The 24,095-nt window shown below is 50.5% G+C and overlaps 1 protein-coding gene across 1 annotated transcript in view; it reads left to right on the forward strand.

Annotated features, from left to right (window-relative positions):
• Positions 1-709: 709 nt before the first annotated feature.
• Positions 710-24,095, forward strand: part of CPLX2 (complexin 2) — an 87,238-nt gene continuing 63,852 nt past the window's right edge. Inside the window, exon 1 of the mRNA XM_043920973.1 lies at positions 710-994. The gene's annotated coding sequence lies outside the window, so the exon portion shown is untranslated. The remainder of the gene's footprint in view (positions 995-24,095) is intronic.

The raw sequence follows: 24,095 nt of genomic DNA on the forward strand, positions 1-24,095 counted from the left end.
TAAGTAGTAAGGGGGAAGAACGTTCCAGCAAGAGGAGCAGCAGGTGCCAAGGCACTGCAGTGACCCTGTTCAGAAGAAATGCTCATTTGTCCTGACAAGCACACAGTTGGAGAGGAGGCCCTTGGTCTTCCTGGTAAAAGATCTTTCAATTCCAGACCAAAGAGCTTATATTTTATTACTGGTGCTCGTGCTTAGTCGCTCAGTCATGTCCAGCTCTTTGTGACCCCGTGGACTGCAGCCCACCAGGCTCCTCTGTCCATGGGGTTTCTCCAGGAAAGAACACTGGAGTGAGTTGCCATGCTCTCCTCCAGGGGATCTTCCCAACCCAGGGATCGAACCCAGGTCTCCCGCATTGCAGACGGATTCACCGTCTGAGCCACCAGGGAAGCTTGTGTTTTTATTACAGATGCACGATAAATAGGGCAGGTTTAGAAAGCTCTCTCCAGGGAATGGTAGATGATAGACTGGAGTTAGGTACTAAAGGCAGTCGGACCAGTGAGTGGAGTTTGCAGCAGAGCAGGTACAAGATCTGCATTTGGTCATTGATCCCAGAAACGAAGCGGGGTGGGGGAGAGATGTTTCCAAAGCAGGATGCCCTTTGTCCCTTAAGCAACAGGACCCTGCTGTCTCTAAACTTCAGGACAGAAATGACCCTGGGGAGCTCCCCTATGCCTCCCTCTGAGTTACAGACACCTCTGCTGGCGCCCTCTCTCGTTCCCGTCGCCAGCCCCCGCCTCCTTTCTCAGGAAGCTTGGGTCTCCCTGGGAGCGGGTCTGCCCTTGGGGGAGGCCTGTCGACTCGGCGCCCTGCAGACCGACGGGCATTCGGGGCGGATCGAAGAGGGGCTCGGCGCCCCCTGCGTGCACATGTGCTAGCCCGGGCAGGAGGGAGCGCCTCCGCGGAGGAGTCCAGGAAGAGGGGGCAGGGAGAGGCGCTCCACAACCTCGGTCCCGGGCGCCCTGGTCGGCCGCGGTGGAGCTGCAGCTTCCAACAGGTTCGTAGAACTCGCGCTCGCTCTCCGTTGCGGAGCCGCCACCTCCTCCGCTGGAGCAGGTTCGCGGGAGAGACCCTAGCCATAGGCCCCGCGCTGCTGAGCTCCCTGAGGGCGGCTTCCTCCGCCCTCCTTCCTTCTCCGGGTAGCTCTGCGCTGCCGCCGGCTCTTCCGGGGCGAGGCGGAGGGCGCCACGGGCTCCAACTCGCTTCAGCACCACCTCGGGGACAGCTCCCGCGCCCCGCAGCGTCCTCTCCCTGGGGTCAGCTCTCGCACCGGCGGACCGCGCCCGCCCGGCCGGCTCGTCTAATGGTTCGGTCTGGGTTCAGTACCACGGTCGCGGAGGACAGTCCTCCGCCCCCGCGGGCTCCGTTCCCCGCGTCAGCACCGTAGCGGCGGACAGCTCTCGCCGGGCGCCAGCTTCCTAGCGAGCCGCGAACAAAGACAGGGGGCTGGCTGGGGCCTTCCGCGTTCCTTGGGAGTGGGTGGTTGCCTCCGTGCGGGTCTTTCGACTTCCCCCAGAGCAGTGCCAGAGGCGATCAGGGGAGGGGGCCTAGTCATATTCGCGCGTTTCTTGCCTTGGGTCTGCAGTTCGCCAAGGCCTGGCGGTGCAATGGCGGGTCCCAGCTGGAAGTCGGAAAGAGGATGGGAGGGGAGACGGGCACAAAAGGTCCCGGGCTACAGCTGGGCAGGTTGGGCCTAGGCTAAGAGGAAGGAGTGCGCCGCCCCCTCTTTCTTCCAAATCCCCACCTCCGCGGCTAGCTCGGGACCGCGGACTTCCATCGCAGAGCCTAACACAGATGCCTAAGGCTGGCAGCTGCAATCACTGACTCCGACTGTCCCCGGAACATCCCTAGAAAGTGTGAGGCTGAGTTTCCGTGGGGGGAAGGGGGCCGAGAAACCGCGGGGAAGCCTCACGAAGCCGGCGGCTACACGCTCCCCCTCCCTCCTGCCTAGGGTTCCGCCCCCACCTCCAGAGTGAAGCCCGCAAGGAAAGAAGGGGGAAGGAGGGGACCTGGGCAGCAGGTTGTGAAAATGGCTTGACCCCGGGAGGTTGCAAGTGGCAAGAAAAGAGGATGAGAAGCTGGGAGGTTCTCAAACAGGGAGGCCGGTTCGGCGACAGGAGATCAAATGTGGAAAAGGAAACCTTTCCTCTGCTGAAGCAGGGAGGGCCCTGGAATCACGTGATCCTCGCTTACTGAGAGTCTCACTGGGAGATGGGAAGACCGAGCTTAGGGGGCAAAGGTAATTTGCCCAAGGTCAGTTAGCAATTTTGTAGCAAAATTGAGCCTAAAATTCAGGCTCCACAAATCCTGGACTTGTGTAAGATTGATAGGGAAGTCTTAAAATACCAGATGTGCAAAGAAAGGCCAAGTCGTTTCAGTTGAGTTCAAATCTCAGCTCTGTCACTTACTAGCCTGTGACCTTGGAAGTGACCTTCTGAGAAGACAGGTTAGTAGTACCCACTTGTAGTGAGGCTTTAATGAAATACCTATGTAATGAGATTAGGGCAGTGCCTGGCACATAATAAGTGCTCAAAAAATAATAACTACTATTCCTGATATTAGTCCCTCTGTAAACATGTGCTGAGGGCTCTTACATGCCCTGGCTGTGAACTAGGGAGGCAGAGAAGTGTCCTGAAAAGGACACAGACCAGCACAAGGAGCAGAAAAGTAAACAATTGCAATATGATATGATCGTGCTGTAATTAAGGTGAGTGTGTGTGCGAGGCTGTGAGATCACAGAGGCAGGAGTGATGAACTGTGAGGAAAGGAGGAAAACTACCTTGAACAGATGGAACTGTGTGTAGAGGCCTCACGTGTAAAACCACAGCCACCAGGGTGATGTCATTGTGACAGAGGGTCCTCAGGATGGGGACTAGGAAATGAGAGTGTAGAGAAAGCTGGAGTCAGTCTCCAAAGGCCCTTTTGTGATAAAATATTTCAAATATTTTTTAAAAATAGAAAGAATAGTATAATATTCTTATTATTCCCCCATATACCCATCATCTAACTTCAACAGTTGGGTAATTTATTTCATCTGTACCCACGTCCACTCTGTACCCACATCCACTTTAATCACACATACATGTACAAACACACACAAACACAGACTTATTTTGAAGCAAAGCTAAGACATCCTGTCATTTCATACAGAAATATTTTTAACATTAGCAACAACCTCTGCCATTCAAGTGGCATTCCATGTTAGAAGTCACTAACTCAAACCATGACTTTCTCTTCTTAATGTGTTCTGAACATTCCTGTTCCTTAGTATAAAGTTTTGAGAGAAGCCCACACTATGGTGACAAGCCACATGCTTTAGAGAAACTATTTTAGGAAAAGCAAAGGGCACATCAACTCTCTACAGATTTTACCCAGCCAGGGTAATCTCTACTACCTATACAGTGACCAGGGGCCAGTGACTATTGGCAAAGCTGATCAAAAGACAAATAGAGCCCCATAAAGAAGAAGAAAAAAAGTGAGCTTCCCTTTCAAGTCATCTGAATCATAAGTTCATAAATATAGAAGGTATGAAGTCATGGAAATCATCCAACCCAACAGCCATGTTTTACAGATGAAGAAGACAAGGGACACAGTTGGGGATGCATCCAAGTTCCTACAGGGCTGACACCAGAGCCAAGGCCTTTGAACTTAAAACCCAGACTTCTATTCAGTTCTCCATTTCGCCCAAAAGATTAGGCCTTAGAGTTTCTCAGGCCCTCCAGGTGAGATGCCATTTCCTTCCCCATCTCAAAGAAGCTGGAAGGAAGAGGCAGAAGTAGGGCAAGAAGGGTCCTTTCTGGTTCTCAAGAGGATGACAATGTCTGACACTTGGTCTCTGAGGTACCCTGACACAGCTCCCTCTTATATCTTTTTGGAGAAAGTTGAGGATGATGGTACCTCTGTTCCAGCTGCTACACATTAGCAATAGCTCTGCAGTCAGACACCTAGACCTTAATTCTGTGCATGTGTGTCCATCCTGCCTGCTTTAACCAGAAGCACGTGAAGACTTCCCATTTGCCCTGAATTTGGCTGCACATCCCTCTTGGCTACAGATAGCCATTCCTCTGGGGTGTTAAATGAGTAGTGTTTGGCCCAGGCGCTGGTAGGACTCAGCTCTTGTGCTTTCCTGGAGCATGATGTCTCCCCTGTTATTGACGAAATGTGATGGCTGTGATGAGTGTGTGCACTCCCATTGGGCTTGGGCACTTTGCAAGTCAACAGTCTTGCTTTTCAGGGATGTCCCTGCCTGCAAAATGGTAAGGGCAATATCTCACAAGTTTCCTTGAATCTTAGTTGGGCAAATTAAAACATGTATAAGAAGTTTAAGCATCCCTGATGAAGAGAAGTCAGCAGAGAATAGTCAATAAAGTGGCCTTATTTCTAGGAGCATGGTTGCAGGTAAGAAGTAGGAAGGTAATGAAGATCATGAATTTCAGCTTGTGAAATTATCCCAGCTTTTAGCCTGAGATGAGGCCAAATTAGATAAATTATATTATATTATCCGGGCTTAGTTGAATTGTAGCTCCCCAAAGAGACCTTGGAGAGTATCTACTCTTCCTTCAACACGAACTCATTGAGTGGCTATTATGTCAGGCACTGTTCCACATGCTGAGCAAGACCCTCCAGACCCCTGCTTCATGGGGCTTACAGACTTGCAATAGACACAGTCATTAACAATAAGTAAAAGGTGAAAACATCTAAGCAAACGAACAATAGGGGAGGTCTGTCTGCAAAGACTGTGATTTGGACTGAAGCCCAAATCACAAAAACAGTCGGTCATGTGTGGACGTGGGGCAAATGTTCCAGGAGAAGAAATAGCTCGATAGAGTGTCTATTGTGAGCCTGGACTGTCTGCAGACAGACAGGAACCAAAGTGGCTAGGAGCCAAGTGAGGGAGACGGGAGTGGCGGCAAATAAGGAGGGGTGGGCAGGGACCAGCCCATGCAAAGCCTTCTAAGTGCAATGGATTGTCACTGGACGGTTCAAGCAGTGGAGTGATAAAAATTAGTTTTGTTTTTAAAAGCTGCCTCTGGTTGCTGCATGGAGAGTGGATGATCCGGGAATGCTGGGCTGGGCAAGAGGGAGCAGAGAGGGTGAAACACAGCCTCCCCCGTTGAGATGCTCAGCATCCAACAGAGAAGACAAGACCCAAACCAGAACAACAGTCTTCCATGGGAAGGGCTATTGTGGCGAGATGTGCAAGGCGTCGCGGGAACCCAGAGACAAGAAGAACTCATTCAACCTCGGAGACATCAGGGAAGGCTTCCTGGAAGTGGGCAATGTCTGCTGAATTGCATCTAGAAAAGGAGATGGTAGGGTTAGTGTCTGAAACAGGCAGAGAGGGCACGGAGTGGCAGCAGGATGCAGGGGGTGGGCGCCAGCCTGCCTGGGTCCATTTAGCAGCTGTGTATCCTCAAGCAAATTACCTACCTCTCTGTGTCTCAGGGTCCCCATCTTTAAGATGGAGATGAGAATTACAACACTTTTCAAGGTGCTTCTGTTAGGATTAAACAAGTTACATTTTGTGAAGCATTTAGACAGTGCCTGGCACTGAGAAAGTGACAAATGAGCGTTGGTTAAATAAAAATGTGGCAAAATGGGGGTGGGAAGGCAGGGAACATGTGCCGGGAAAGTTCAACTAGAGCCCCACACTGAGGGGCCTTGAGGATCAGGCCAGGGAGGCCCACCTTGGTTTTGTCTGGTTTTTGTCTGCAAGCCAGTGGCTGTTACGGCTGCTCTGGGTCTCTGTTGGGGCACTTGGTCTTTCTCTAATCGAGGTGCATAGGCTTCTCCTGTTGCAGGGCGTGAGCTCTAGAGCATGTGGGTGCAGTAGTTGTGGCGATGGCCTTAGTTGCCCTCGGGCATGTGAATCTTAGTCCCCTCACCAGGATCAACTCAGGTTCCCTACTTTGTAAGGTGATTCTTTACCACTGGACCACCAGGGAAGTTTCCCATCTTGCATTTTTTTTTTCTTTTTCTTTTTTTTTTTTACAGGGAGAAGTCATCAAAGTCTCTTAAGCAGGGGGAATTAGGGGTGGAGAATAAACTGAAACCCAAAGGCCCAGAAATAGAAAGGAACCTACCCAGAGTCACAGAGCCAGTTACTAGACACTGTCATCTGTCTCCCCTACAGATCCATTATTGTAGGAGGGTAAGGACAGTATATATTTTATTTTGTTCTCCACTGCAGCCTCAGGGTTATAAGAATGCCTAGGATAGTCTCAGTAAATATTTGTAGATACGCTGCTGAACCAATGAACAAATGGGCAGGGAAAGTCAGAATCCTTGAATCCTCGAGAAGGTCAGGGCATTTTGGACAGTGGAGAAACTGCTCTCAGAAAAATAAACTCCTGGAGATGTTGACTTGGGGGCCTCAAGCCCCTCCAAACCCCAGCTTCCCCTGTGGCAGAGACACTGCTGCCCACAGTCCGCCAGGCACCCCCTCAAACTGCAGCAAGCAGTGCTGCATGGGGTTCAGAAGTTAATCTTGGTAAAGTGCCTGGAAGATGAGAATCGTTCCGCAGACATTCAGGGTGGTAATTGCCAGTGCAGAGAAAATGTATCTCTCCATTGGCGAGAAGCAGGACTTTGTGTTCCACAAAAACCAGCCTTTAGAATTCCTGTCTCTGACTTGTCAGAGAGCTGTGACTGCCGGGCGGGCAAGTAGGGTCTTGCAGTTCAAGCAGCAGATGGCAAGATACTCAGAGGCACTCAGATCCAGTTTTCGTGTTGCTGACTGTCTCCTCTGAGCCAGGCATGGAAGTGGGCGCATCTCCAAACTGGGGAGAACCCCAGCCCCAGCCCTTCCCAGCTGGGTGAACTGGGGCAAGTCCTTGCACCTTTCTGAACTTCAGGTTCATCATCTGTGAAATGGGAACACTGCAGCCAGTCCACCCAGGCCGTTTGATTCTGACAGTGTGGGCTTAGGGTTGTACGTCATTTCACAAATGTGGAAACTGAAGCTCAGGATATGGCTCATTGGCCCCTCAGTACTTACTGAGCACCTGTGATGGGCCAGTAACTCTTGCGGGAGCTGGAGAGTCAGTGAAGAATGAAATGAAAACACATTCTAGTGGAGACAGAGGAAGCAAGCGAGTAAACAAATATAATTCCACCAAGTTATGTAAGTGCTAGGAAGGAAATAAAAGAGGAGGTGTGCTAAGGAGAGTGGGGTTGCTTAGGTAAGGCAGGCTGGGGAGGCTTGATGGAAGAGGCATGGAGACCGACATCTGGATAGGGAGAAGCAGCTGGCCATGAAGCAGCTGTCCAGGCAGAAAGTGCAAAGGGCCTGGGGCAGGAATAAGCCTGATGAGATCACAGGACAGAAACCTACTGAGCAAAGGGGAAGGTGGTAGAGAAGAGCGCAGAGCTGGCAGGGCCTTGAAGACTGGTTGAAGCAGAGAGGTGACAGAATCTAACTTCTGAGTCATTTACCTCCATCTCCCTAGCCATAAGGGGCCTGACGTGGCAAAGCCCACATCAGAGAGATCCCTGGGACCTCTTCAGACCCACAGTCCCCACTGCCATCTCTGGAGCAGGTCAGCCAAAGGGCAAGCAAAATGATGGATTCTCCTGCTGGGAAATAAATCCATCAGCTGGCTGGCTGCCGGGTGGGCACCGCAGTGCCTCGCAGGCAGCATCCTAATGCCGTGAGGCAAGAGAGGGAGGGAGAGGACACAGGGCCGGCCCCGGCTGGGGGGTGGCAGGTGGGAGAGGCACCTGTCTTAGGTGCAAAATGTAAGGGTGTGCTAAAAAGCTCAGCCATCAACACAGATATCCTTTTGTGCAGTATTTTTTAATAAGATTAATGCAAAAAATCTATGATGATTAAAATACAAAATATTTTCAAATAAAGACAGGATTCCAAAAGAGGTTGAAAGATGAGTCATTCATGTGCAGGATGTAATCCTGACTCTCAGATGCTCACTCCCCTGCAGGGACACTTCCTGGGCCAGGGCCCTGTTACCACAGGGAGCCAGCATCTAAAACTAGTCTGTTCTTGATGAAGTGAAAGAAACAAACATCTCCAAACAGGAACTCAGAGATCACCGCTTGCTTCAGTTGTGGAGACAGAGCTCAAGCAGGGACCACACAGCTTGGAGGCGCTGCTAGGCCCACAACCCCCAGGGCACAACATTAGTCAAGCAGTTCAAACCCATGTCTTGCACATGGTGGGATCCTGAGCAGGTCAGGCAAAGGGCAAGCACAGTGATGGATTAAGTAAGGCGCTTTGCCTCTCAAGCCTCAGTTCCCCATCTGTGACCCTGGTGCCAATTAAACCTGATCCCCAGGATTCAATAAGATAAAGTCCCCTGGTGACTCAGAAAGTAAAGCATCTGCCTGCAATGCAGGAGACCCAGGTTCCATCCCTGGGTTGGGAGGATCCCCTGGAGGGGGGCATGGCAACCCACTCCAGTACTCTTGCCTGGAAAATCCCATGGACGGAGGAGCCTGGTAGGCTACAGTCCATGGGGTCACAAAGAGTCCGACACGACTTCACTTTCACTTTTAAGTCTTCTAGGACCTAGCTGGGCCTTCCCTAGAGGCTCAGTAGTAAAGAATTTGCCTGCAATGCCGAAGACGCAGGAGATATGAGTTTGATCCCTGGGCCAGGAAGATCCCCTGGAGGAGGGCATGGCAACCCACTCCAGTACTCTTGCCTGGAAAATCCCATGGACAGAGGAGTCTGGGGCGGGGGTGGGAGGGGGCGGCTACAGTCCATGGGGTCGCAGAGAGTTGAACATGATGGAAGCGACTGAGCACGCACGCACACATGGGACCCAGCTACACCAAGGGGATCACAAACCAGCAAAGTCAGTATCTTCTGGGAACGTATTAGAAATGAGGAAGTGCAGCTGCTTCCCAGACCCATGGAATCAGAATCTGCATTTTAACGAGACTTCCTGGGAGGGGGTGGCATGCTTGTGAAAGCCTGAGAAAGCGGTCAATTCTTGCCATTTGGAAGATGCACACAAAAATGACAGGCTTGCCGCTGTACCCACCAGACCCTGAGTTAGATCCTGACTTGAGGCAAGAGGAGAAACCAAAGATGGAGAGGCGAGATGCTGGTGTGGCCACCTCACTAAATTTTGAACAGTCAAATATTGAAGCCAGGGAGTCTGGCTGAGCTCCTTCTATGCTTAACCATGGAGGCCCCCCATTTGTTCACCTGGAAAATGGGAATAATAATAGCTGCCTTACTGATTGTTGTGAAATATGAAATTGTTGTGCTAAAGATCACTGAATGCTTGCCCTTGTTGCTGGTGGGGTGGTTGGCGTCTAATACATCATTACTGAGCACTGTCCATGTGATGAAATAGGTAACATTTGTGTAGCTCTTTGTCATTTACAAAGCACTTTCCTACATACCATCACCTGACTCTCAATCCTTTGGGTGAGAAAGCATGAGATTTATTTACTTTATAGAGGAAAGTACTCTAGGCTCAAAAATATGCAGTGACTTGTCCAAGCAAACCAGGATTTAAATGCCTGGAGTCCAACACTAAAATCCATGCCATCATCAGAGCATCCAACAATAACCACAGAAAAGATTAAACACAGGAATAACTGGAATAAGACCATATTATACACTAGGGATGGTCTTGTTCAATCTCCTTATTTTACTGAAGGGAACACTGAGGCCCCGGGAGTGGAAGATGCTTGACCGAGTTTACTCAGACAGAGCACCAGCCCTGCGGTCAGAATGCAGCTCACGAGGCTCTCAGTCCAGGGCCTTTGTTCAGTGTCCACACCCCTCATCACACAGGCCAGCCTCCACCCGATCAGCCCCGGGGTGAGGTGCTGGCAGCCAGGGGTGCAAGACCAGTCTAGTGTACAGGAGGGACCCCAACTCCTCCTTCCACTCCAGCCCGGCCAGAATAGGGAGTGCAGAGGTTGCAGTTGCCAAGGTGAAGCCTGCGAGGTTGCTAGGACACATTTTGGGAGCAGTCAGGTGGCAGAGGAGGGTTCAGCTGGGCTGAGGCTGGGGCAGAGATGACGACCTGACCCACTGGTCTTCTTGGAGCTGCGGGAGGACTTCCAACTCTGCAGGGCGGGTCAGCCAACCGGAGGGCTGACTTGCAGAGAACCCACAGCTCTGTACTCAACACACCGCCCAAGCCTGGGGGCTGAGAGGCTCTTTCCTCTGCCCTGCGCCTCATCAAACACAAGCCTTCCTGCTGAGTCCTCCCATCCCCCCAGCCACATCAGCTCCCTTCCAGAAGGAGCTCTCTAGAGCTCAAAGCCAAGCCCTGCAGGGCCCTCCAGGATCCTCGGGGTGAAGCCCACACCCTGCTGAACTGAGCCCCCCAACCTGGCACCAACAATCTGCCAGCCTCATCTTTCTTTCTCCCCAAGGCTCTGGCCAAACCTAACTCCTCCAAGTGCCTGGGAAGACCATGCTCTCTTGATGCCTTTGCAGATGCTCTTCCCTATGCCTGGGAAACCCTTCCAGCCCCACTGTCCCTAAGCCTCAGCTCCAGACTCTATCTCAGGGAAGCCCTCCCACTGCCTCCTGGCAGTGAGTCTCCTCTGACCAGCCCACCCTCAGGTGGGTGGCTCATCGTGTTTTAAGTATCCACTTCCCTCTTTGGGTCCCAATTAGGTTGTGAGCTTTATAACACCTCACTCTAGAGTAAACCCGGGTTCCAGCGGTGCAAGATTAGCACTTCTCAGAGCATCTGTGCCCTCCTCTGTGATGAGGAGGATGACCTTGGCCTTGCCAGGCTAACGAGAGGATTAGAGATTGTGGATGTGAAGGACTCGACACAACTCAGTTACACTGAAGCTGCGGTCACCATCCTGTTGCTTATGTCAATAACACGGACACCAGGCATAGAGGGCTCCCCTGTAAACCCGTGCCAAATGGGTCCCTCAGCTGCCCAGTGGGCGAATCACCAGGCACGAAAGCTCTAGAAAGAGCAAAGCCCCGTTCTGGTGTGAGTCATAAGGACTCCAGTAGTTAACACTCTTGATTCCCACAAGTCTCCGGACCTGTGTCGTCCCAACACACTCTCTGCCTACCCTTCACTCACCAAACAAAATTTATTAAGTACCTACTATGTGCCAGGCAAAGCAGTAGGTAGACACGAAGCACTTGATCTCAACACCTACATTTCTCTCCTTGCCCCCCCACCTTTTTTTTTGAAGTATAGTTGATTTACAATGTTTTGTTAATTTCTGCTATACAACAAAATGATTCAGTTATACACATATTCTTTTTTTATTGTTTTCCATTCTGGTTTATTCCGGGAGATTGGATATAGTTCCCTGTGCTCTATAGTAGGACCTTGTTGTTTATCCATTCCAAATGTAACAGTTCACATCTACTGACCCCAAACTGCCTATCAGGGTCAGCCTCCCAACTCAACACGCAGACCCTGCTCAGAGGCGCTCCCGGCAGCCAGCAGGCCCAACCAAAGACCCGCCTCCCCCGACCCCCACCTCACCAGTGAGGAAAAAGCAGCTCTGCCCTTTTGCCAATCCAGCTGCTAGCTTTAAATTCAAATACTGTCAGCCTCCCCAGAGCAGGCAGCCCGCATGGCCTTTCACTGCGCTGTTACCAACGTTTAGAACAGGGCCTGGCACAGTCATCCAGCCTCTTATTTACGTGTTCATTCACTCACTCAGCAGATATTTATCAAGCCCTGCTAAGTGCCAGGCTCCGGGCAGCCAGCAGCAGGGCCCTTCCTCACTCCACTCCTCTCTCAGTGGAGGGGCTGAGGGGGCAGAGGGGATTCTGTTAGGAGGTGATGACGCCAGGAGCTGTTGAGACCCAGCGGGTTAGGGCTGTGCTACCCAGGGTGGTCCCGGAAGATCGCCAGTGACGGAAAGGTCCTCGAGTGGGCTGACCTGTTGGAACCCCTGACCTGGGGCCAACCCCCCAGCCCCAGCTCTGTCGCCGAGACCGGAATCTCCACGTCGTGTGTCACAGCAAGCAGGACCCTGGTGGCGGCAGGAAGAGAAAATATTCGAGGAGGAGATGACAGGTTGCGCTCAGGTCCCTGCAGTGGCTGAGGCCTTGGCGTCCAGCCCAGAGAGGAGCTGACTGCAGCAGGAGAGAGAGAGTGAGGGCTGCAGGGTCTCGCCCGGCCCCACACTCTCCCCTGTGAGTGAGTAACCGAGCGGATCACGTCCGCTTCCAGCCCCTGTGTGCGCACTGTGCGCACCTACGACGTGGGAGCGGAACATCGACCTCGTTCTTCCGAGCCGTGTGAAGGCAAATCTAGCAAATTTGCTGAGCATTGCTCAATCGACAAATACTTACTGGGTACCCTTTGCCTTTTTAGGTATATCTGCTACCTCCTAGAAGAGAGCAGAGGAAGGCAATTAGGATTTCAGGGGCTACCATGTAATAGAAATCTTCACAGGCATTATCTTACGTAACACCACCACCAATAATACTAGAGGCTTCCCTGGTGGTTCAAGCAGTAAAGAATCTGCCGGCAATGCAGGAGACCCGGGTTCAATCTCTAGGTCGGGAAGATCCCCCGGAGGGGGGCCTGGCTACCCACTCCAGTATTCTTGCTGGGAGAATCCCAAGGTCAGAGGAGCTTGGGGAGATTACAGTCCACAGCGTCACCAAGGACTGGACACGACTGAGTGACTAACTCTAATATTAACTAACCAATAACAGTAACAAGTACCTATACGGCACAATACATGAGGCTGGTGCTATTAGTAGCCCCATTCTATACAGGAGGAAACAGGCTCAGAGAAATGGAATGGATTTCCCCAAAACCAGAACTCAAACCCAGATCTGACCGACCGTAAATCCCACCCACTGACACCAGTCAGAAATCACAAGGAAGCCAGAAAGCAGTGTGGTCAGTGGTACCGCAGCTGCATTGCCTGAACCGGAGACTAAGATGGATGGCTGCTGTCAGGAGCAGGCGAGGTGGGGTCAGGGTTGGGTCTCCTGCCAAGCAGGACCCCTCCTGAACTGCCCAGCCCTTTGCCAGAACCCAGAGAATCAGTGCAGCCTCAACAGGGGCAAGGGCTCATCTGTCAGGGGGGTCTGGGGAGGGGTGCCCATTCAGGAAGCCGCCCCACCCCCTGCAGCCCTCTCCCCTCCACCCTTACCACCCTCTCCCCCTCCGGGAAGTCTGTGGGTCTCTGGCACGCTGCCGGCTCTGCCTGGTAACTGAAGGCTCCTGCCTCTCAGCTCAGCCAGGAAGCAAAGTAAGGGTGCTGCCCAGGCTCACGCCCATACGCGGTGCTCAGCGCGCCCCCCACTCCTGGTGAAGGTGGTCGTGACGTTACTTCCCCATGGTGGTCACCAAGAGCACTCCCCAGTGGGAATGAGATGGGTCAGTCTGGCAACACGTTAGAATGGCGCTAGCTCACATTACAGCAGAGAAGAACGTCTTTGTGTGTGCTACCTTATTCAATGATGACCCTCCCTCCCCAAAACACCTGAGGTATCACCCCCAGGTTACAAATGAGGAAACTGAAGCACAGAGCAAGGGAAGGACTTGCCTGAAGACGGACAGCTGCAGGTGGCTAAGCCTGAGTTTCCACCTTCTTTTTCCTGTCTGTATCCCAAGTGGCCCACGTACCTTTTAGGTGGTTGGTATTTGTTGGACAGATGAATGAGTGAACTAACGAATTGCCTAAGATCAATGGCAGGGCAGAGCAGAGCTGGGAGCTTACTCTCCTCTCACTCCCAGCTCCTATGCCTTTTGTTGAGCTTCTGCGTTGATGAGCTTAACACTCCGCTCTGCACCCCCACCCCAGGACCTCAAGCATCTCATGTGTGATGTTCATTACCCCCACCCCCGCAGCAGACTAAATGATGAAAGGTGGGCCAGTCAGCCTTGGTTACTCTTCCAGGTGGCCCCCAAGCTTGGATCACACCCAGCATCCCTTCATCCATCCACCTCGCCTCTTCCTCACCACCCACTACCAGTAATCCAACGTGCATAGTTGTAAACTTGTTTCTTTAAATAAACAGTCTTGAGTTTCATACCAAATAGTCTTTTAAGAGGAGGAACGTCTCCAGGCCACCTCGTATTTAGCATACACTGAGCCACATATTTGCACAGAGAGAGTGTGTGTGGATATAGAGATCGCTTGATCGCTATAGATATCATTGCTCATCCAGATGGGAGCTATTTATGATGCTGAGTCACTCGCAGAGAATGCCACTGAGGGATTCCAGGCTGGGCTCTGAGCCCCAGCATCACAGACCTCGTGGCTCTTTGCCTCATCCTCACTTTTCACAAATGAGAGAGACAGAGACGGAGTGGTCTCTCCCACCACCGCGCAGGGACAGAAGGAGACGTGTTGGCCACAGTGTATACAGACTTTCTCATAACCAAGCCCTATTCCAAATCCTTGTCCTCCATCCAGGACACCACAGCCCTTTCATCTCGTCCAGCTTCTTCATTGTATAGGAGCAGAAACTGGGAGCCAGAGGCGGAAGGGACTCGTCCAGTGTCCCACAGCCAGTCGGGGGCAGAGCTGGTCCCAGGGTTCAGATTTGCTGAGTGCTGTCTGGTCCTCCCTTCCATCCCCCAGCAGCCTTCTTCAGTTCCTCTCCGAGGTCACGCCGCTTCACAGGAGCCTCTCTGTAAACCCAGAGCTGACCCTGAGCATCCCCTTTCATGGGCTGTTCCAAGAGGGGAACTGAGTCTGGCTTGTTTGGATAACCCCCATGCTTAATGCAGGACCTGTATACGCTAGGGGCTCGATGCTAGTGCCCTGGGTGTTATATAAGGCCAAACTCAGTACCAATTCCTGGGGAATCCTAGTTCCCTGTTTGAAAAAGCACCCATCTCTCTCCACCCTCTCTTTCTTGTCTCTAAGCCAGTTCTTTATCCATGCAAAAATAGACTCCCTCCCACTCACCACCCACTTCTGCCCAGTTCTATAATGAATCAATTTTATTAATAGGCTTTGGGATGAAAACTTGACAAAGGCTTTTTGTAAAAGTCACCCTTTATCTCCGTATATAGTTCACTTCTCAAAGCATTCTACTAAACTGGTCAGGTGGGATTTTGCCTCACATGAAATATTCATTAATCCACTCTTTCCCTCCATATAGAATGTGTTTGTTTAAGCATTTGGTGATCTCTATGCTTTATTATGGATTCTACTCAATTGTTCTAAGAGACAGTGGGATGAGATAGAAAGAGAACAAGCTTTGGAATTAGGACTGAGTTACATCCTAGCTGACCACTTAATGGTTCTGCACCCACACCGATTGCTGTGAGAATTAAAAGGTATAATGGCTGTAAAGTACCTGGCACATAAAATGCTCAATACATGTTTGTGAATGAATAAACAAATGAATGAGTTACTCAGGACACTTATGAATAAACTATCCTACTCTGAAGTGTGAGAGACCACTGACTCTGCAGTCTGAAGTACTGAGGTCAGACAAGTCCAAGGGCAGTTTGAAAAGTCTTGTGTCACCGACCGCAGGGATTAAGCTACTGGTCGGACTGTCTCCAAGCCAGAGAGGGATGTTCTTTCTGTGGCCCCTTTGGAAGGTATTCATTCCCTCAGGAAATCTTGTGCTGAATATAGGTTCAAAATAGAAAACTCCTTGAGAGTAACGATTGTGTCTGGTTGTCAGATTCTAACTTTTCCCAAACAAGAGCTTGACTCAGGGTAGTAGACAGAGAGATGTGCGGTAGGTACGCATTGAGGTATGAGTATGCAGTAATTATGCACCAGACTGCAAGGGGGTCCATCCTAAAGGAAATCAACCCTGAATATTCATTGGAAGGACTGATGCTGAAGCTGAAGCTCTTCGGCCACCTGATACAAAGAGCCGACTCAGTGGAAAAGCCCCTGATGCTGGGAAGGATTGAAGGCGGGAGGAGAAGGGGACAACAGAGGATGAGATGGTTGGATGGCATCACTGACTAAGTGGACATGAGTTTGAGAAAATTCCAGGAGGTAGTGAAGGACAGGAAGGTCTGGTGTGCTGCAGTCCATGAGATCGCAGAGTTCAGATTGAGCGACTGGACAACAACAACAAATGCACAGAGTTGGGTTGAGTTGAGTAGAGTTGACTTGAGTTGACTTGGCTTGAACTGACTTGTTTTGCATTTGTTAATGGACTCAAATTAAGGACTACCAAGGGAGAAGGCCTGACTTAGACATGGTCCCTCAGCACAGGGGAGACCCCAAATGTGATGTTATGGGGACATTCAGAGCCTTCCAAAGATGGAGGCATCTCAGAGAAGACAGGGCCATTGCCAAGACTGAGGAAAAAAGGTAGCAGCCTTGGCTTGGTCGGGGGCACCGCAAGGCTGAATGTCCTTTAGGAATCTTTAAAACGTACTGTAACTCTATGAGGATCTTTCCATATTTTAGGGCAACAGAGTCTTCTCTCCTGGGAGACAAAGGACTTTGGGGAATACCTACTTCAGTGGGGGATGGACTCTAGTTTTGAGGGGCCAAATCAGCTTCACCATGAGGTGGCCTGTGACGGCCCACAGTTAGGCAGAGCCCCCATACTGCAGACGCTGGGAGAGTCATAAACTGGTCTTCCCGCTGCGGGGAAGGTTTGGGGTTCTGAGGGAGTATGAGTCTAAGTCTCGACTTCCATCAGGCGGTGGTTACTAAAGGGAGCAGCAATGCGGGGACATTAGTGAGTAGTCAGACAAGACCTCTGGCGTCCCACCATTGAGGCCAGCCAGCACTGCTGGGTCCCCTCTGCTGGCTCCGCCTCAGTCACCACCCCTCTCAGGGTGTGGCCAGGCGTCTGCGGGAGAAGGAGCTGAGGGAGAAAACGGGATTCCGGATCGTGCGCAGCTGGGTCTGTGTGAGCCCCTCTCCCACACTGGCCTGAGACCCATCAGCCCCCCGTGCCGTCCGAAAACCTGGGTACCAGTTATACGTTCCGTGAGTGAATAATGACGGCAGAGTAAGGCTTACAATGCCAGTGGAAGATTTCAGGAAGGAAAGATGGAAAATTTCAAGATTTCAAGATGGCAAAAGCCCAGGGTGAAGACGTCCAGCCAGAAAGGATAGCATAGATTCAAAAGTTGTCCCTCAGAAGTGTGGCTTATAGAGAAAATTGGGCTAAGGAGAGTCAAGAAAGGGTGGTGCAGTGTAGGCTTAAAATACTGTTCCTCAGAGTCTCAGGCTTCCGAGGCAGACTCCCAGGGACCACCCTAGGGTGAATTTGAGCAAGGGAAATTCCCCTGACCCACCCGAGACCGTGCCATTCAAAGTTTTAAACTGCAATTTTATCTATTTTATACATTGGATTGGGCTCCCCAGGTGGTGCTAGTGGTAAAGAGAACCCAACTGCCAATGCAGGAGGCATAAGATGCGGGTTCGATCTCTGGGCTGGCAAGAACCCCTGGAGGAGGTCATGGCAACCCACTCCAGTATTCTTGCCTGGAGAATCCCCATGGACAGAGGAGCTTGGTGGGCTACAGTCCATGGGGCCACAAGGAGTTGGACACAACTGAAGTGACTTCACACACATGTATATTGGGTTTCCACACATTTTCATTTTTAAAGGATTCTTTGGATTGAAAAAACTCATTTGGAAAACACCAATGTTGAAATAGTCTAGGCATCTGCATTAGGCTGTCTGGATGCAAATCTCAGCCCCTAGACTTTCCACCTATGAACATCAGAATGGGGCCCTTCTGAGCCTCCACATTCTTGTCTGTAAACCATCCTTCTTCCAAGCATGTGTGAGCATTAGCTAAGATGCTGTAGTATTTCCCAAAGGCTGGTGCACGTGTGATTGATGGTGTGTGTGATGGTTTTAGGTGGTATAAGGATAAATATTTATTATTTTAATAGCTCACAATTGATGCATGTTAGGAAAACATAAGCAGCATATTAGACTCCATGATTTATGGAAATAATATAGCATTTCCTTTTAAAATAAAATTCTGTGCTTTTTTGAAAGGCAAATCGATTTAAAGAAAAACACTAAGTAAATGAACAGCACTGATAACCGCAGAAATCATGAAGGTGATACATGAATGACTGAAAGGTGGCAATATTTGAAATGATATATATAAAACAGCTATCATAGTGCCTGTCATTTAGGGAGGGCTCTAAATGGTGAATTCTTATACCTTTCTGTACCTTGCTGGGATGGCTCAGCCTAGAACCAAGCTCTCTACTCGGGCAAAGTAACTGTCCAGGCCTGGTCAGTCTGGAATCCAGTGTTTGATGGGCATGGGGCAGGCAGCAAAGGTCAATTTCAGGCAGACAGCAGTGGTCAAGCCCCAGAGGGCAGCACCGATCGGGTCCTGGCAGCCAGCCGGCCACAGGATCTTGAAGCAGACATTGGCTGCTGAGGCAGCATCCATGGTGCCAACCACGAGTGGTCTATGAGATTACTTGGAGAGTTATTCAGGCACAAGTCAAATACCCCTGGGAGAGAGTTACTTCCTTTTCAGCTGATTCCATCAAGGGGGAAGTCTCAGTTGGAGGGTAGCACCTCCTTGAGACCTCTCTAATGCTTGTTGATCTTCATTTCCAAGACAGAGACCCAGTCTTCAGCTGCCAAGAGTTTCTGGCTGAAAATGAATAACAATGTTGTCTTTTCCGTGTATTTTTTTTTTACTATTACTTTCCATGTATAGAACACAATACAGGTATTCTGTTATGAGAAGGATCTCGTGTTCCCTTTTCAAATACATGTTTTACAGGTTAAAAGGGAGAGTGTTACTTTTGTTCAGTATAAAGATAATGAAAGTACAAGCAGGATAGAGACATAGAAACAGATAAATGTAGTCCTTGACCAAGAAAAATCCCAGCCTGGCAGAGGCACGGCTCCAGAGTCCAGGCCGGCCCACAAGCAGGATGTCTTCTGACTCGGCCACAAGCTTTGCGGCAAGCATTGTCCTGGGGAGGGCAGAGGAGGCCACACCCTGAGAAGGGGTCAGACTGCTGGGCAGATGACCCTGAGCTGCCAGGCTGCCCAGGGCAGCGGCCGGATAGTAGTCAGGACAGCTAGGGGTGACCCCAGACGGTGGGCCTGGGAGGGATGCCGGGCCTTTAGTTCCTAGTGAGGCTGGGCCGGCAGAAGATGGCTCTGATTGAGGGGGACGAAGGGGCTGAGGATTGGGAACAGGGAAGGCCTGACTCCACAGCCTGCACCAGCTAGGTGCTCAGGGGAAATCTGGTATGAACCCAAACCATTCATACCAGTCTTTGAGAGGGGCTGGGTATGAGTTAGGGTGTGTTGGTAGCAAGCAACAGAAACCAATCAGCCTCACTCAGACAGAAGCAGGGATTATAAAGAGAGTATCAGCTCCCAGAATCAAAGGCCAGGCTGGTTGTCAGACCCAGGAAAGGATCGGGGCCGGGGCAGACTAGGAGTTTGGGAGCAGGGACTGAAGTCATTTTTTCCCTAAGTTCCCCTTTGGGATGCATCAGCCACAACTGCTGTTTCCCCTCTGCCTCAGTCTTCTCGTGAGTCACAGTCCCAGGAGGGGTCAAGCCAGCCTGCCCGTGTCCCGTGTCCTCCTCTTGGCCGATGGAGAGCCTTGAGATTTGATTAGACTCAATCCAAGTTTGAACACCGAGGAAGGGGTTGTTCCCAGAAAGAAAATCAAAGGACTATTACTAAAGGAGGAGGAATTGATTCTGCGCAGTCAAAACCCAGTAGCGCATGTCTTCTACAAGGGGTGGGCGGTGAGGTGCAGGCCTGCCTCTCTGGGACCATAAGGGGGTTTCCTTTCCCCCACCCTGGCTGAACCAGGTTCCTCCCACTCCGGGCCATGGTCAGCTGAGGCAGGGACCTCTTATGCTTCCCATGAGGAGCTCCTGGAGTCTCCGATGGTCTGGGAGAGGGAAGTGGCTGGACAAGCCTGGCTCATGGCTCTTCAGACTTTTCATGGCTGGAAAGGATCTGCTGGGTTGAGAAAGTCTAATGAGAATTGCACGCTCAGGGGTTGCAAACCCAACTGTCTGCTGGCTGGCAGAGAGCAAATGCATGAAGGTAACTGAGATGGCTTGGAATAGCCATGCCTGTCTAGAGGGGATGCCACTGCCGGCTCCAACCAGTTATTGGAGCTGGATTCTTTCTGGGGGGTGGGGGCTGCGCTGTGCCTTCGCTCTGGTGCATGGGCTCTTCACTGTAGCATGAAGACTTTGCCTGGCTGCATGTGTGGAAGCTCCTCGCTGGCTGTGGCGCACTGGCTCTAAAGCATGCAGGCTTTAGGAGTTGTGGCAGGCCAGCTTAGGTGCCCTGCGTCATGTGGGATCTTACCTCCCTGACCAGGGATCGAACCCTCATCCCCTGCATTGGAAGGTGGATTCTTAACTACTGGACCACCAGGGAAATCCCTTCATCCTGAGTTTTTAAAGTGAAACCCAAACCCAGAATTTTACAAGGCTCCTCGTTTTTAAATATTATTAACATTTAAAATACTGCGCTGACCAAATGGTACAAACCACCAGTTTGCAGCCGTCGGACTGACTTCTATTCATCCACTGCAACCCAGCTGAGCAGGGACTTCTCAGCCGGGAAGCCTTCTGTGACTTCTTCCTCCCTCCACCGTGTCCACCCTTTCTTTGGATTCCTTGTAGATGCTGTATTTCTTCTTGTCACAGTACTGACACTCTGCATTATAAAAACTCATTTGTTTTCATCTGCTGCCTCGTCAAGGGTGAGGACACCCACTGTGTCTCGTGTCTCTTCCCAGCACAGTGCCTGACACATACGGGGTGCTGTGGCATTGCTGAAGGGGGGCTGTGGGGACTGCGTTTGTCAAGGTGGCTAGGTTATTCAGTGGTAACAAATTAATCCTGCAGTCTCTCTGGCTTAATACAACAAAGGCTTGTGTCTCTCTCCTATGGAGTCTGCTGTGGGACCTGCAGCTCTCCAGGCAGCTTCTTTCTGAGCGGTGACTCATGGAACCAGACTAGCTCCCTCATTAGGGGGTGGGGGGAGAGCACCGGGGGAGAACTCACACCCCCTCTGACAAGCCTCAGCCTAGCAGCGACTCTCACCGGCTCTCTTCACAGCCACTGGCCAGAAGGAGGCCCATGACCAGCCTCCCTATAAAGGCCTGGAAATATGGGTGGAAGGCAGCCAGGGCCCATCATTCACAGGAAACAATGGGACTCTTAAGGTCACTGCATGGAAACACCTCTTAATTTGTGACATCCAGAAAAGTAGAAAAGAAGTAGGGAGAGATTTCATTAGCTTAAACTTTTTTCCCAATCAGTAAACACTAGGAACTGGAAATCAAATTGATGGAAAGTAGAGGTCAAACACCAGTGAACAAACCATTTATAGTGAAATCACATCTGAGTCCTTGGCATCTCATTTGAGGTCCATGATGGCCTGGGAATGATTGCTGCTACTCAAAGTGTCTCTCTTCTGTGATCAAATGCTGATGCATTCAGGGATCCTGACCCTCGCTGCCACCCTTGGCCAGAAACTCAGCCAAGGTGGGTCAGTGGGCCCCCCCAGAGGCTGGAGACACACATCATGCCTTCTACAGGCTGGGCACAATGCAATCGCAGATGTTTCCTTGGATTGGAATCACAGGATAGTAGACGTGCTCTAGAAAGAGGGCAAGCTTTGAGAGCCGAAAACACCCGGGTTCAAATCCTAGCTCTTTCCTAATAAGTTAAATTCCAAGCAAGACTCTTCACTTCTCTGAACCTCTTTCATCATCTTGGAAATGCGGACAATGGTAACACCTTCCTCCCAGAACAATTGTGCAAAGTCTATGAGGTAACACATGTAAAGGGCCTGGTACACAGTAATACCTCAATTGACATCATTTCTTTTTCCCCACTGGGTTGAAAGGACCGAATCTAACCTATCAATAGCACTCCTGAGTGCAGTCAGCAAGTTCCCATTTGCACGCCTCTGTTGATAAGAAGTTCACTATATATCTGGCCCCCAAGCCCCAAGCACCCTGCTCCATTTTTTAACCACTCCCATGGTATCTGTAATGAGAGGATCTGATGTCCCTGGGGACTGGAGTATGGGGGAAAGGCGCTTGACCCAGCTCTCCTCTCTAGATGACTGATCACTACCTCTGCCCTAGGAGAAGATAAGTGTAGTGGGAATGAAGGAGGTGAGGGTTTCAGAGAGGCGGAATATGTGTCCATTTCCAGCTTACAGAGAGAGGACAGAGAAACTCATCACATGGGAGACAGGATCCCAGAGAAGAAAACTATCTGGGAGACTGTCACAGGACAATGATTGGGGCCTAGCCTGGGATTAAATGAGGGAAGCTACAAGGGAGCCAACAGGAGTTCAGAATAAGAATGAACATTCCTTTATTCATTTCGCAAACATTCACTATCCTCTATGCCAGGCTCCATGCTGAGCACTGGAGTCATGAGTCAGCCATAGGGCCTGATCTTGGGGAAGACCATGTGATAATAATATTAAACCCATATGAAGGGAGTAGCCGAGATAAAGGGAAGTATGGGGACTGTGAGAGCTCAGAAGAGGGGTCCCAGACCCACCTGGGGATGGGGGGTTTAGGAAAGGATGAGGAGGTGGGCAAAAATGGGGATGCTAGGCAGTGGGGCAACATAGGAAAAGACATAAAGATAAGCAACATCCTAAAAAAAAAAGAGAAACATCCTGGCCTGTGGAAAGACCTACGCTCTGTCCTGCTGCTTAAGGCAGGGAGATGGCCGGAGCAGGCAGCAGAGGGCCTGGAATGACAGTGCAGAGCTGAGACCCTCCCCAGACTAGGAGGAGGCTTGGAAAGGTGCGAGACTTCGTGGAAGATTGTTACTGCAACACAACCCACATTTGTAAAAGTGGTCGTATCACATATTTACAGCTCATTGTATTTTCACAAAACGAACATACCCCTGTAACCAATCAAAAAACAGAAAGGTAAAAGCAGCGCACAAAGCCCCCTTCACTCACCTTCCCAGACACCATCCCCGGCAAAGAAACCCGTCTCAACTTCTAACCCCATGCGTTAGCTGTCTTGTTTCTGAACTTCATGTAAATGAAGTCATGCGGTGTTTGTGTCTGACTTCTTTCAATCAATATTATGTTTGGGATTCTTTCACATTGTTGCATCATGTTGCATTCTTTCACAGTGTTCATTCTCATTGCTAAATTTTATTCCACTGTGCAACTGTACCAAAATCTGTCCACTGCTCTGGTGCTGAGGGGCATTCAGGCTGTGTTCACCTTGGGCTCCTGTGAAAAGTTCTGCAGTGTAGATTCTTGTATGTGGCTTTGGATCAACATTTATGTACATTTCTGTTGCGTTTATACCAAGAAGTAGAATCAACGCATCCTAGAGGATGCAGGTTCCCCAAGGAGAACAAACATTTGTGTCCAAAATGGTAGCCCCAATTTACAGTCCGTGCAGTACTGCATGAACATTCCAGTGGCTCCATATTGTCAGGAACACTTGACATTTTCTGACTTTTCCATTTAAGCCGTTCTTGTGAGAATGCTCTGATTGTAATTTGCACTTCCCTGATGACTAGTAAGGTTGAAAACCTATTTGTAGGCTTGCTGGCCATTTGATCATCATCTTTCCTGAAGTACTTATTCAAGTCCTTGGGAAAAGAGAGACAAGGTTTACGTTGCATTTCAGAAAGTCATCTTGGATGGCCAAGTAGGATGATGGAGATGGTAGAAGTAGGTTCTCTGAAATTTCTGGCTGGTACCAATGGCATCTCACTTAGGTGCTGGACTTCATCTACTTCTTCTGCTTCTTCAAATGCCTCCTTACCAACCTCTCACAGATGAGGTGACTGCGATAACAGGGGGTAATGACTTGCCCAAGATTTCACAGTTGGGCTGAAAGTGAAGCCCATGGGTGTGGGCCTCGGACCCTCAGTTCATATCCTCAGTCTCAGACTAGAGTGGGATGTTGTGGGAGAAAAAAGAATAGGAAAAAAAACGGAAAGAAAAGTAAAGAAACAACTACACAGACACCTCACTCATTTTACACAAGAGCAGATTGTCTCTCCCTTTCCCCTCTCCCTTCCTCCTTCTCCCCAGAAGCCCAGCAGAGGGCGGGGCCATCAGAAGCCACATGCCCACCAACCCTGATACTGTGTTGGGTGCCCAGTGGTGTGAAGGGAGGAACGGGGCCCACCCGAGTCAGATCCCCGCCTTCCACCGCCCACTGTGGGCCCTAGACTCATCACTACCTCCCTGGGCCTGA

The sequence above is a fragment of the Cervus elaphus genome, chromosome 12 (assembly GCF_910594005.1).
Source record: "Cervus elaphus chromosome 12, mCerEla1.1, whole genome shotgun sequence".
In the NCBI taxonomy this organism is placed as follows: domain Eukaryota; kingdom Metazoa; phylum Chordata; class Mammalia; order Artiodactyla; family Cervidae; genus Cervus; species Cervus elaphus.